The sequence below is a fragment of the Somniosus microcephalus genome, chromosome 19 (assembly GCF_052327205.1).
Source record: "Somniosus microcephalus isolate GS21.2 chromosome 19, FLI_Smic_1.0, whole genome shotgun sequence".
Classification (NCBI taxonomy): Eukaryota; Metazoa; Chordata; class Chondrichthyes; order Squaliformes; family Somniosidae; genus Somniosus; species Somniosus microcephalus.
This window is the reverse complement of record NC_141005.1, coordinates 22,928,620-22,941,979: the sequence shown is the minus strand read 5'-3', so window position 1 is coordinate 22,941,979 and position 13,360 is coordinate 22,928,620. Positions and strand designations below refer to the sequence as shown.

General features: G+C 46.6%; 5 non-coding genes and 1 pseudogene across 5 annotated transcripts; all 6 read left to right on the top strand.

The window, feature by feature from the left end:
* The first annotated feature begins 498 nt into the window (after nt 1-498).
* LOC147103755 (5S ribosomal RNA) lies at nt 499-617 on the top strand. The gene has a single exon (XR_015072586.1). It is a non-coding gene; the product is annotated as a 5S ribosomal RNA (ribosomal RNA).
* A 2,429-nt stretch (nt 618-3,046) lies between these two features.
* On the top strand, nt 3,047-3,165 carry LOC147103754 (5S ribosomal RNA). Its single transcript, XR_015072657.1, has one exon. It is a non-coding gene; the product is annotated as a 5S ribosomal RNA (ribosomal RNA).
* A 2,423-nt stretch (nt 3,166-5,588) lies between these two features.
* Nucleotides 5,589-5,707, top strand: LOC147103753 (5S ribosomal RNA). Its single transcript, XR_015072797.1, has one exon. It is a non-coding gene; the product is annotated as a 5S ribosomal RNA (ribosomal RNA).
* A 2,435-nt stretch (nt 5,708-8,142) lies between these two features.
* On the top strand, nt 8,143-8,261 carry LOC147103752 (5S ribosomal RNA; annotated as a pseudogene).
* A 2,413-nt stretch (nt 8,262-10,674) lies between these two features.
* Nucleotides 10,675-10,793, top strand: LOC147103751 (5S ribosomal RNA). The gene has a single exon (XR_015072762.1). It is a non-coding gene; the product is annotated as a 5S ribosomal RNA (ribosomal RNA).
* Nucleotides 10,794-13,214: 2,421 nt separating this feature from the next.
* Nucleotides 13,215-13,333, top strand: LOC147103750 (5S ribosomal RNA). The gene has a single exon (XR_015072879.1). It is a non-coding gene; the product is annotated as a 5S ribosomal RNA (ribosomal RNA).
* The last annotated feature ends 27 nt before the right edge of the window (nt 13,334-13,360 follow it).

Below are 13,360 nucleotides of genomic sequence, written 5' to 3'. Positions count from 1 at the left end.
ACTTTTTCCAATAATTTTCCCACCACCGAGGTTAGGCTGACTGTCCTGTAATTATGCGGTCTATCCCTCTCTCCCTTTTGAAAGAACGGTAGCACGTTAGCAGTCCTCCAGTGGTCGGGCACCACACCTGTAGCCAGAGAGGATTGTAAAATGATGGTGAGAGCCTGTGCTATTTGGTGTCTTACTTCTCTTAAGAGTGTGGGATAGATTTGATGCGGGCCTGGGTATTTGTCCAGTTTGAAAGATGCTACAGCCCTTAAGACTTGGTGTTTGAGCATGTTTATTTGATGTAATATTTGAATAGAAGGCAATGAAGGGTTGGGCTTGTAGTTTGTTTGTGTGGGAGGCAGAGCAGCAAGAAGAGGTGGAGGGGGGGTGGGGGGTTGCGGGAGGAGTAAAATTTGTAAATGTAAATTGAGTGTTGAATACTTGTATGAATGCGTAGAAGAGAAAAAAATGGGCGACAGCTTTAAGTAAAGAGAAAGCCAGCTAGCATATGCCTACGGCCATACTAGTCTGAATGCGCCCGATCTCGTCTGATCTCGGAAGCTAAGCAGAGACAGGCCTGGTTAGTACTTGGATGGGAGACCGCCTGGGAATACCAGGTGCAGTAGGCTTTTGCTGCCGCCACAGGCTGCTCAACGTTTTGCACACACACGCGCACACACTGCTCTTAATCAATCAACATCCTTTTTGCTGCTCTCTCTCTCTCTCTCTCTGTCTCTCTCTCTCGCTTTCCTTTGACCATTTCTTCGCTGCACATTCTCCTGCTGCTACACAAATGCAAGGGGCTCCAGACACAGGGCCGAAATAAGCAGAAGAAGAAAATAAGATAGCCAAAATACACACACTGGCGGAGGGCCACCAGGACACAGCAGCAGAGAGGAGAGACAAGGTGCATAGAAAACTCGGAGGGACAAACAGCAACAGAACAAAGAAGAATGTAGAAAGAGCAGCAGTTAAATTCAGGAAAAAAGCAAAGCCAACTAGCATGCTGTTGAAATGCATGTGTGTTAATGCGAGGAGCGTTACAAATGAGATTGACGAGTTGCAGGCGCAAGTTGCCACATGGGGTTATGCAATAGTAGCCATAACGGAGACCTGGCTTCAAAATGGGCGGAATTGGAAACTAAACAATCCTGGCTACAATGTAATAACATTTGTAGAAGTCGTGTGGGCAGATGTCACATGATCAGGCAGAATCATAGAAATTTACAGCACAGAAGGAGGCCATTCGGCCCATCTTGTCCGTGCCAGCCGACAAAGAGCAATCCACCCAAATCCCACTTTACAGCACTTGGTCCGTAGCCTTGTAGGTTACGGCAGTTCAAGTGCATATCCAAGTACTTTTTAAACGTGATGAGGGTTTCTGCCTCTACCACCCTTTCAGGCAGTGCATTCCAGACCCCCACCATTCACTGGGTGAAAAAATGTCTCCTCAAATTCCCTGTAAACCTCCTACCAATTACTTGAAATCTATTATTGACCCTTCTGCTAAGGGAAATAGGTCCTTCCTATCCACTCTATCTCGGCCCCTCATAATTTTACACACCTCAATTAGGTCTCGCCTCAGCCTCCTGTATTCCAAAGAAAACAACCCCAGCCTATCCAATCTTTCCTCATAGCTAAAATTCCCCAGCCCAGGCAACATCCTCGGAAATCTCCTCTGCACCTTCTCTAGTGCAATCGCATCCTTCTTGTAATGTGGTGACCAGAACTGCACGCGGCACTCTAGCTGCGGCCTAACTAGTGTTTTATACAGTTGAAGCATAACCTCCCCGCTCTTATATTCTACGCCTCGGCTAATAAAGGCAAGTATCCCGTATGCCTGCTTAACCACTTTATCTACCTGTCCTGCTACCTTCAGGGATCTGTGGACATGCACTCCAAGGTCCCGCTGATCCTCTGCATTTCTCAGTGTCCTACCATTTATTGTGTATTCCAACTGAATTCCATTTGCCACTGTTCTGCCCACTAGACGAGTCCATTGATATCTTCCTGCAGTCTACAGCATTCTGTTTCATTATTAACCACACGGCCAATTTTTGTATCATCTGCAAACTTCTTAATCATACTTCCTACATTCAAATCCAAATCATTGATATATACCAGAAAAAGCAAAGGGCCCAGTACTGAGTCGGTGCAGGCTCGATGGGCCGAAATGGCCTCTATCTGCACTGTGGGGTTTCTGTGATTCTCTGAGCCCTGCGGAACCCCACTGGAAACAGCCTTCCGGTCACAAAAACACCCTTCGACCATTACCCTTTGTTTCCTGCCTCTGAGCCAATTTTGGATCCAACTTGCCACTTTGCCTTGGATCCCATGGGCTTTTACTTTCGTGACCAATCTGGCATGCGGGACCTTATCAAAAGCCTTGCTAAAATCCATATAGACTACATCAAAGGCACTACCCTCATCGACCCTCCTTGTTACCTCCTCGAAAAATTGAATTGCGTTAGTCAGACACGACCTTCCGTTAAGAAATCCATGCTGACTGTCCCTGATTAATCCGTGTCTTTCTAAATGAAGATTTCTCCTGTCCCTCAGAACTTTTTCCAATAATTTTCCCACCACCGAGGTTAGGCTGACTGGCCTGTAATTATGCGGTCTATCCCTCTCTCCCTTTTGAAAGAACGGTAGCACGTTAGCAGTCCTCCAGTGGTCGGGCACCACACCTGTAGCCAGAGAGGATTGTAAAATGATGGTGAGAGCCTGTGCTATTTGGTGTCTTACTTCTCTTAAGAGTGTGGGATAGATTTGATGCGGGCCTGGGTATTTGTCCAGTTTGAAAGATGCTACAGCCCTTAAGACTTGGTGTTTGAGCATGTTTATTTGATGTAATATTTGAATAGAAGGCAATGAAGGGTTGGGCTTGTAGTTTGTTTGTGTGGGAGGCAGAGCAGCAAGAAGAGGTGGAGGGGGGGTGGGGGGTTGCGGGAGGAGTAAAATTTGTAAATGTAAATTGAGTGTTGAATACTTGTATGAATGCGTAGAAGAGAAAAAAATGGGCGACAGCTTTAAGTAAAGAGAAAGCCAGCTAGCATATGCCTACGGCCATACTAGTCTGAATGCGCCCGATCTCGTCTGATCTCGGAAGCTAAGCAGAGTCAGGCCTGGTTAGTACTTGGATGGGAGACTGCCTGGGAATACCAGGTGCAGTAGGCTTTTGCTGCCGCCACAGGCTGCTCAACGTTTTGCACACACACGCGCACACACTGCTCTTAATCAATCAACATCCTTTTTGCTGCTCTCTCTCTCTCTCTCTCTCTCTCTCGCTTTCCTTTGACCATTTCTTCGCTGCACATTCTCCTGCTGCTACACAAATGCAAGGGGCTCCAGACACAGGGCCGAAATAAGCAGAAGAAGAAAATAAGATAGCCAAAATACACACACTGGCGGAGGGCCACCAGGACACAGCAGCAGAGAGGAGAGACAAGGTGCATAGAAAACTCGGAGGGACAAACAGCAACAGAACAAAGAAGAATGTAGAAAGAGCAGCAGTTAAATTCAGGAAAAAAGCAAAGCCAACTAGCATGCTGTTGAAATGCATGTGTGTTAATGCGAGGAGCGTTACAAATGAGATTGACGAGTTGCAGGCGCAAGTTGCCACATGGGGTTATGCAATAGTAGCCATAACGGAGACCTGGCTTCAAAATGGGCGGAATTGGAAACTAAACAATCCTGGCTACAATGTAATAACATTTGTAGAAGTCGTGTGGGCAGATGTCACATGATCAGGCAGAATCATAGAAATTTACAGCACAGAAGGAGGCCATTCGGCCCATCTTGTCCGTGCCAGCCGACAAAGAGCAATCCACCCAAATCCCACTTTACAGCACTTGGTCCGTAGCCTTGTAGGTTACGGCAGTTCAAGTGCATATCCAAGTACTTTTTAAACGTGATGAGGGTTTCTGCCTCTACCACCCTTTCAGGCAGTGCATTCCAGACCCCCACCATTCACTGGGTGAAAAAATGTCTCCTCAAATTCCCTGTAAACCTCCTACCAATTACTTGAAATCTATTATTGACCCTTCTGCTAAGGGAAATAGGTCCTTCCTATCCACTCTATCTCGGCCCCTCATAATTTTACACACCTCAATTAGGTCTCGCCTCAGCCTCCTGTGTTCCAAAGAAAACAACCCCAGCCTATCCAATCTTTCCTCATAACTAAAATTCCCCAGCCCAGGCAACATCCTCGGAAATCTCCTCTGCACCTTCTCTAGTGCAATCGCATCCTTCTTGTAATGTGGTGACCAGAACTGCACGCGGCACTCTAGCTGCGGCCTAACTAGTGTTTTATACAGTTGAAGCATAACCTCCCCGCTCTTATATTCTACGCCTCGGCTAATAAAGGCAAGTATCCCGTATGCCTGCTTAACCACTTTATCTACCTGTCCTGCTACCTTCAGGGATCTGTGGACATGCACTCCAAGGTCCCGCTGATCCTCTGCATTTCTCAGTGTCCTACCATTTATTGTGTATTCCAACTGAATTCCATTTGCCACTGTTCTGCCCACTAGACGAGTCCATTGATATCTTCCTGCAGTCTACAGCATTCTGTTTCATTATTAACCACACGGCCAATTTTTGTATCATCTGCAAACTTCTTAATCATACTTCCTACATTCAAATCCAAATCATTGATATATACCAGAAAAAGCAAAGGGCCCAGTACTGAGTCGGTGCAGGCTCGATGGGCCGAAATGGCCTCTATCTGCACTGTGGGGTTTCTGTGATTCTGTGAGCCCTGCGGAACCCCACTGGAAACAGCCTTCCGGTCACAAAAACACCCTTCGACCATTACCCTTTGTTTCCTGCCTCTGAGCCAATTTTGGATCCAACTTGCCACTTTGCCTTGGATCCCATGGGCTTTTACTTTCGTGACCAATCTGGCATGCGGGACCTTATCAAAAGCCTTGCTAAAATCCATATAGACTACATCAAAGGCACTACCCTCATCGACCCTCCTTGTTACCTCCTCGAAAAATTGAATTGCGTTAGTCAGACACGACCTTCCGTTAAGAAATCCACGCTGACTGTCCCTGATTAATCCGTGTCTTTCTAAATGAAGATTTCTCCTGTCCCTCAGAACTTTTTCCAATAATTTTCCCACCACCGAGGTTAGGCTGACTGGCCTGTAATTATGCGGTCTATCCCTCTCTCCCTTTTGAAAGAACGGTAGCACGTTAGCAGTCCTCCAGTGGTCGGGCACCACACCTGTAGCCAGAGAGGATTGTAAAATGATGGTGAGAGCCTGTGCTATTTGGTGTCTTACTTCTCTTAAGAGTGTGGGATAGATTTGATGCGGGCCTGGGTATTTGTCCAGTTTGAAAGATACTACAGCCCTTAAGACTTGGTGTTTGAGCATGTTTATTTGATGTAATATTTGAATAGAAGGCAATGAAGGGTTGGGCTTGTAGTTTGTTTGTGTGGGAGGCAGAGCAGCAAGAAGAGGTGGAGGGGGGGTGGGGGGTTGCGGGAGGAGTAAAATTTGTAAATGTAAATTGAGTGTTGAATACTTGTATGAATGCGTAGAAGAGAAAAAAATGGGCGACAGCTTTAAGTAAAGAGAAAGCCAGCTAGCATATGCCTACGGCCATACTAGTCTGAATGCGCCCGATCTCGTCTGATCTCGGAAGCTAAGCAGAGTCAGGCCTGGTTAGTACTTGGATGGGAGACTGCCTGGGAATACCGGGTGCAGTAGGCTTTTGCTGCCGCCACAGGCTGCTCAACGTTTTGCACACACACGCGCACACACTGCTCTTAATCAATCAACATCCTTTTTGCTGCTCTCTCTCTCTCTCTCTCTCTCTCTGTCTCTCTCTCTCGCTTTCCTTTGACCATTTCTTCGCTGCACATTCTCCTGCTGCTACACAAATGCAAGGGGCTCCAGACACAGGGCCGAAATAAGCAGAAGAAGAAAATAAGATAGCCAAAATACACACACTGGCGGAGGGCCACCAGGACACAGCAGCAGAGAGGAGAGACAAGGTGCATAGAAAACTCGGAGGGACAAACAGCAACAGAACAAAGAAGAATGTAGAAAGAGCAGCAGTTAAATTCAGGAAAAAAGCAAAGCCAACTAGCATGCTGTTGAAATGCATGTGTGTTAATGCGAGGAGTGTTACAAATAAGATTGACGAGTTGCAGGCGCAAGTTGCCACATGGGGTTATGCAATAGTAGCCATAACGGAGACCTGGCTTCAAAATGGGCGGAATTGGAAACTAAACAATCCTGGCTACAATGTAATAACATTTGTAGAAGTCGTGTGGGCAGATGTCACATGATCAGGCAGAATCATAGAAATTTACAGCACAGAAGGAGGCCATTCGGCCCATCTTGTCCGTGCCAGCCGACAAAGAGCAATCCACCCAAATCCCACTTTACAGCACTTGGTCCGTAGCCTTGTTGGTTACGGCAGTTCAAGTGCATATCCAAGTACTTTTTAAACGTGATGAGGGTTTCTGCCTCTACCACCCTTTCAGGCAGTGCATTCCAGACCCCCACCATTCACTGGGTGAAAAAATGTCTCCTCAAATTCCCTGTAAACCTCCTACCAATTACTTGAAATCTATTATTGACCCTTCTGCTAAGGGAAATAGGTCCTTCCTATCCACTCTATCTCGGCCCCTCATAATTTTACACACCTCAATTAGGTCTCGCCTCAGCCTCCTGTGTTCCAAAGAAAACAACCCCAGCCTATCCAATCTTTCCTCATAACTAAAATTCCCCAGCCCAGGCAACATCCTCGGAAATCTCCTCTGCACCTTCTCTAGTGCAATCGCATCCTTCTTGTAATGTGGTGACCAGAACTGCACGCGGCACTCTAGCTGCGGCCTAACTAGTGTTTTATACAGTTGAAGCATAACCTCCCCGCTCTTATATTCTACGCCTCGGCTAATAAAGGCAAGTATCCCGTATGCCTGCTTAACCACTTTATCTACCTGTCCTGCTACCTTCAGGGATCTGTGGACATGCACTCCAAGGTCCCGCTGATCCTCTGCATTTCTCAGTGTCCTACCATTTATTGTGTATTCCAACTGAATTCCATTTGCCACTGTTCTGCCCACTAGACGAGTCCATTGATATCTTCCTGCAGTCTACAGCATTCTGTTTCATTATTAACCACACGGCCAATTTTTGTATCATCTGCAAACTTCTTAATCATACTTCCTACATTCAAATCCAAATCATTGATATATACCAGAAAAAGCAAAGGGCCCAGTACTGAGTCGGTGCAGGCTCGATGGGCCGAAATGGCCTCTATCTGCACTGTGGGGTTTCTGTGATTCTGTGAGCCCTGCGGAACCCCACTGGAAACAGCCTTCCGGTCACAAAAACACCCTTCGACCATTACCCTTTGTTTCCTGTCTCTGAGCCAATTTTGGATCCAACTTGCCACTTTGCCTTGGATCCCATGGGCTTTTACTTTCGTGACCAATCTGGCATGCGGGACCTTATCAAAAGCCTTGCTAAAATCCATATAGACTACATCAAAGGCACTACCCTCATCGACCCTCCTTGTTACCTCCTCGAAAAATTGAATTGCGTTAGTCAGACACGACCTTCCGTTAAGAAATCCATGCTGACTGTCCCTGATTAATCCGTGTCTTTCTAAATGAAGATTTCTCCTGTCCCTCAGAACTTTTTCCAATAATTTTCCCACCACCGAGGTTAGGCTGACTGGCCTGTAATTATGCGGTCTATCCCTCTCTCCCTTTTGAAAGAACGGTAGCACGTTAGCAGTCCTCCAGTGGTCGGGCACCACACCTGTAGCCAGAGAGGATTGTAAAATGATGGTGAGAGCCTGTGCTATTTGGTGTCTTACTTCTCTTAAGAGTGTGGGATAGATTTGATGCGGGCCTGGGTATTTGTCCAGTTTGAAAGATGCTACAGCCCTTAAGACTTGGTGTTTGAGCATGTTTATTTGATGTAATATTTGAATAGAAGGCAATGAAGGGTTGGGCTTGTAGTTTGTTTGTGTGGGAGGCAGAGCAGCAAGAAGAGGTGGAGGGGGGGTGGGGGGTTGCGGGAGGAGTAAAATTTGTAAATGTAAATTGAGTGTTGAATACTTGTATGAATGCGTAGAAGAGAAAAAAATGGGCGACAGCTTTAAGTAAAGAGAAAGCCAGCTAGCATATGCCTACGGCCATACTAGTCTGAATACGCCCGATCTCGTCTGATCTCGGAAGCTAAGCAGAGTCAGGCCTGGTTAGTACTTGGATGGGAGACTGCCTGGGAATGCCAGGTGCAGTAGGCTTTTGCTGCCGCCACAGGCTGCTCAACGTTTTGCACACACACGCGCACACACTGCTCTTAATCAATCAACATCCTTTTTGCTGCTCTCTCTCTCTCTCTCGCTTTCCTTTGACCATTTCTTCGCTGCACATTCTCCTGCTGCTACACAAATGCAAGGGGCTCCAGACACAGGGCCGAAATAAGCAGAAGAAGAAAATAAGATAGCCAAAATATACACACTGGCGGAGGGCCACCAGGACACAGCAGCAGAGAGGAGAGACAAGGTGCATAGAAAACTCGGAGGGACAAACAGCAACAGAACAAAGAAGAATGTAGAAAGAGCAGCAGTTAAATTCAGGAAAAAAGCAAAGCCAACTAGCATGCTGTTGAAATGCATGTGTGTTAATGCGAGGAGTGTTACAAATAAGATTGACGAGTTGCAGGCGCAAGTTGCCACATGGGGTTATGCAATAGTAGCCATAACGGAGACCTGGCTTCAAAATGGGCGGAATTGGAAACTAAACAATCCTGGCTACAATGTAATAACATTTGTAGAAGTCGTGTGGGCAGATGTCACATGATCAGGCAGAATCATAGAAATTTACAGCACAGAAGGAGGCCATTCGGCCCATCTTGTCCGTGCCAGCCGACAAAGAGCAATCCACCCAAATCCCACTTTACAGCACTTGGTCCGTAGCCTTGTTGGTTACGGCAGTTCAAGTGCATATCCAAGTACTTTTTAAACGTGATGAGGGTTTCTGCCTCTACCACCCTTTCAGGCAGTGCATTCCAGACCCCCACCATTCACTGGGTGAAAAAATGTCTCCTCAAATTCCCTGTAAACCTCCTACCAATTACTTGAAATCTATTATTGACCCTTCTGCTAAGGGAAATAGGTCCTTCCTATCCACTCTATCTCGGCCCCTCATAATTTTACACACCTCAATTAGGTCTCGCCTCAGCCTCCTGTGTTCCAAAGAAAACAACCCCAGCCTATCCAATCTTTCCTCATAACTAAAATTCGCCAGCCCAGGCAACATCCTCGGAAATCTCCTCTGCACCTTCTCTAGTGCAATCGCATCCTTCTTGTAATGTGGTGACCAGAACTGCACGCGGCACTCTAGCTGCGGCCTAACTAGTGTTTTATACAGTTGAAGCATAACCTCCCCGCTCTTATATTCTACGCCTCGGCTAATAAAGGCAAGTATCCCGTATGCCTGCTTAACCACTTTATCTACCTGTCCTGCTACCTTCAGGGATCTGTGGACATGCACTCCAAGGTCCCGCTGATCCTCTGCATTTCTCAGTGTCCTACCATTTATTGTGTATTCCAACTGAATTCCATTTGCCACTGTTCTGCCCACTAGACGAGTCCATTGATATCTTCCTGCAGTCTACAGCATTCTGTTTCATTATTAACCACACGGCCAATTTTTGTATCATCTGCAAACTTCTTAATCATACTTCCTACATTCAAATCCAAATCATTGATATATACCAGAAAAAGCAAAGGGCCCAGTACTGAGTCGGTGCAGGCTCGATGGGCCGAAATGGCCTCTATCTGCACTGTGGGGTTTCTGTGATTCTGTGAGCCCTGCGGAACCCCACTGGAAACAGCCTTCCGGTCACAAAAACACCCTTCGACCATTACCCTTTGTTTCCTGCCTCTGAGCCAATTTTGGATCCAACTTGCCACTTTGCCTTGGATCCCATGGGCTTTTACTTTCGTGACCAATCTGGCATGCGGGACCTTATCAAAAGCCTTGCTAAAATCCATATAGACTACATCAAAGGCACTACCCTCATCGACCCTCCTTGTTACCTCCTCGAAAAATTGAATTGCGTTAGTCAGACACGACCTTCCGTTAAGAAATCCATGCTGACTGTCCCTGATTAATCCGTGTCTTTCTAAATGAAGATTTCTCCTGTCCCTCAGAACTTTTTCCAATAATTTACCCACCACCGAGGTTAGGCTGACTGGCCTGTAATTATGCGGTCTATCCCTCTCTCCCTTTTGAAAGAACGGTAGCACGTTAGCAGTCCTCCAGTGGTCGGGCACCACACCTGTAGCCAGAGAGGATTGTAAAATGATGGTGAGAGCCTGTGCTATTTGGTGTCTTACTTCTCTTAAGAGTGTGGGATAGATTTGATGCGGGCCTGGGTATTTGTCCAGTTTGAAAGATGCTACAGCCCTTAAGACTTGGTGTTTGAGCATGTTTATTTGATGTAATATTTGAATAGAAGGCAATGAAGGGTTGGGCTTGTAGTTTGTTTGTGTGGGAGGCAGAGCAGCAAGAAGAGGTGGAGGGGGGGTGGGGGGTTGCGGGAGGAGTAAAATTTGTAAATGTAAATTGAGTGTTGAATACTTGTATGAATGCGTAGAAGAGAAAAAAATGGGCGACAGCTTTAAGTAAAGAGAAAGCCAGCCAGCATATGCCTACGGCCATACTAGTCTGAATGCGCCCGATCTCGTCTGATCTCGGAAGCTAAGCAGAGTCAGGCCTGGTTAGTACTTGGATGGGAGACCGCCTGGGAATACCAGGTGCAGTAGGCTTTTGCTGCCGCTACAGGCTGCTCAACGTTTTGCACACACACGCGCACACACTGCTCTTAATCAATCAACATCCTTTTTGCTGCTCTCTCTCTCTCTCTCTCTCTCTCGCTTTCCTTTGACCATTTCTTCGCTGCACATTCTCCTGCTGCTACACAAATGCAAGGGGCTCCAGACACAGGGCCGAAATAAGCAGAAGAAGAAAATAAGATAGCCAAAATACACACACTGGCGGAGGGCCACCAGGACACAGCAGCAGAGAGGAGAGACAAGGTGCATAGAAAACTCGGAGGGACAAACAGCAACAGAACAAAGAAGAATGTAGAAAGAGCAGCAGTTAAATTCAGGAAAAAAGCAAAGCCAACTAGCATGCTGTTGAAATGCATGTGTGTTAATGCGAGGAGTGTTACAAATAAGATTGACGAGTTGCAGGCGCAAGTTGCCACATGGGGTTATGCAATAGTAGCCATAACGGAGACCTGGCTTCAAAATGGGCGGAATTGGAAACTAAACAATCCTGGCTACAATGTAATAACATTTGTAGAAGTCGTGTGGGCAGATGTCACATGATCAGGCAGAATCATAGAAATTTACAGCACAGAAGGAGGCCATTCGGCCCATCTTGTCCGTGCCAGCCGACAAAGAGCAATCCACCCAAATCCCACTTTACAGCACTTGGTCCGTAGCCTTGTAGGTTACGGCAGTTCAAGTGCATATCCAAGTACTTTTTAAACGTGATGAGGGTTTCTGCCTCTACCACCCTTTCAGGCAGTGCATTCCAGACCCCCACCATTCACTGGGTGAAAAAATGTCTCCTCAAATTCCCTGTAAACCTCCTACCAATTACTTGAAATCTATTATTGACCCTTCTGCTAAGGGAAATAGGTCCTTCCTATCCACTCTATCTCGGCCCCTCATAATTTTACACACCTCAATTAGGTCTCACCTCAGCCTCCTGTGTTCCAAAGAAAACAACCCCAGCCTATCCAATCTTTCCTCATAACTAAAATTCCCCAGCCCAGGCAACATCCTCGGAAATCTCCTCTGCACCTTCTCTAGTGCAATCGCATCCTTCTTGTAATGTGGTGACCAGAACTGCACGCGGCACTCTAGCTGCGGCCTAACTAGTGTTTTATACAGTTGAAGCATAACCTCCCCGCTCTTATATTCTACGCCTCGGCTAATAAAGGCAAGTATCCCGTATGCCTGCTTAACCACTTTATCTACCTGTCCTGCTACCTTCAGGGATCTGTGGACATGCACTCCAAGGTCCCGCTGATCCTCTGCATTTCTCAGTGTCCTACCATTTATTGTGTATTCCAACTGAATTCCATTTGCCACTGTTCTGCCCACTAGACGAGTCCATTGATATCTTCCTGCAGTCTACAGCATTCTGTTTCATTATTAACCACACGGCCAATTTTTGTATCATCTGCAAACTTCTTAATCATACTTCCTACATTCAAATCCAAATCATTGATATATACCAGAAAAAGCAAAGGGCCCAGTACTGAGTCGGTGCAGGCTCGATGGGCCGAAATGGCCTCTATCTGCACTGTGGGGTTTCTGTGATTCTGTGAGCCCTGCGGAACCCCACTGGAAACAGCCTTCCGGTCACAAAAACACCCTTCGACCATTACCCTTTGTTTCCTGCCTCTGAGCCAATTTTGGATCCAACTTGCCACTTTGCCTTGGATCCCATGGGCTTTTACTTTCGTGACCAATCTGGCATGCGGGACCTTATCAAAAGCCTTGCTAAAATCCATATAGACTACATCAAAGGCACTACCCTCATCGACCCTCCTTGTTACCTCCTCGAAAAATTGAATTGCATTAGTCAGACACGACCTTCCGTTAAGAAATCCATGCTGACTGTCCCTGATTAATCCGTGTCTTTCTAAATGAAGATTTCTCCTGTCCCTCAGAACTTTTTCCAATAATTTTCCCACCACCGAGGTTAGGCTGACTGGCCTGTAATTATGCGGTCTATCCCTCTCTCCCTTTTGAAAGAACGGTAGCACGTTAGCAGTCCTCCAGTGGTCGGGCACCACACCTGTAGCCAGAGAGGATTGTAAAATGATGGTGAGAGCCTGTGCTATTTGGTGTCTTACTTCTCTTAAGAGTGTGGGATAGATTTGATGCGGGCCTGGGTATTTGTCCAGTTTGAAAGATGCTACAGCCCTTAAGACTTGGTGTTTGAGCATGTTTATTTGATGTAATATTTGAATAGAAGGCAATGAAGGGTTGGGCTTGTAGTTTGTTTGTGTGGGAGGCAGAGCAGCAAGAAGAGGTGGAGGGGGGGTGGGGGGTTGCGGGAGGAGTAAAATTTGTAAATGTAAATTGAGTGTTGAATACTTGTATGAATGCGTAGAAGAGAAAAAAATGGGCGACAGCTTTAAGTAAAGAGAAAGCCAGCTAGCATATGCCTACGGCCATACTAGTCTGAATACGCCCGATCTCGTCTGATCTCGGAAGCTAAGCAGAGTCAGGCCTGGTTAGTACTTGGATGGGAGACCGCCTGGGGATACCAGGTGCAGTAGGCTTTTGCTGCCGCCACAGGCTGCTCAACG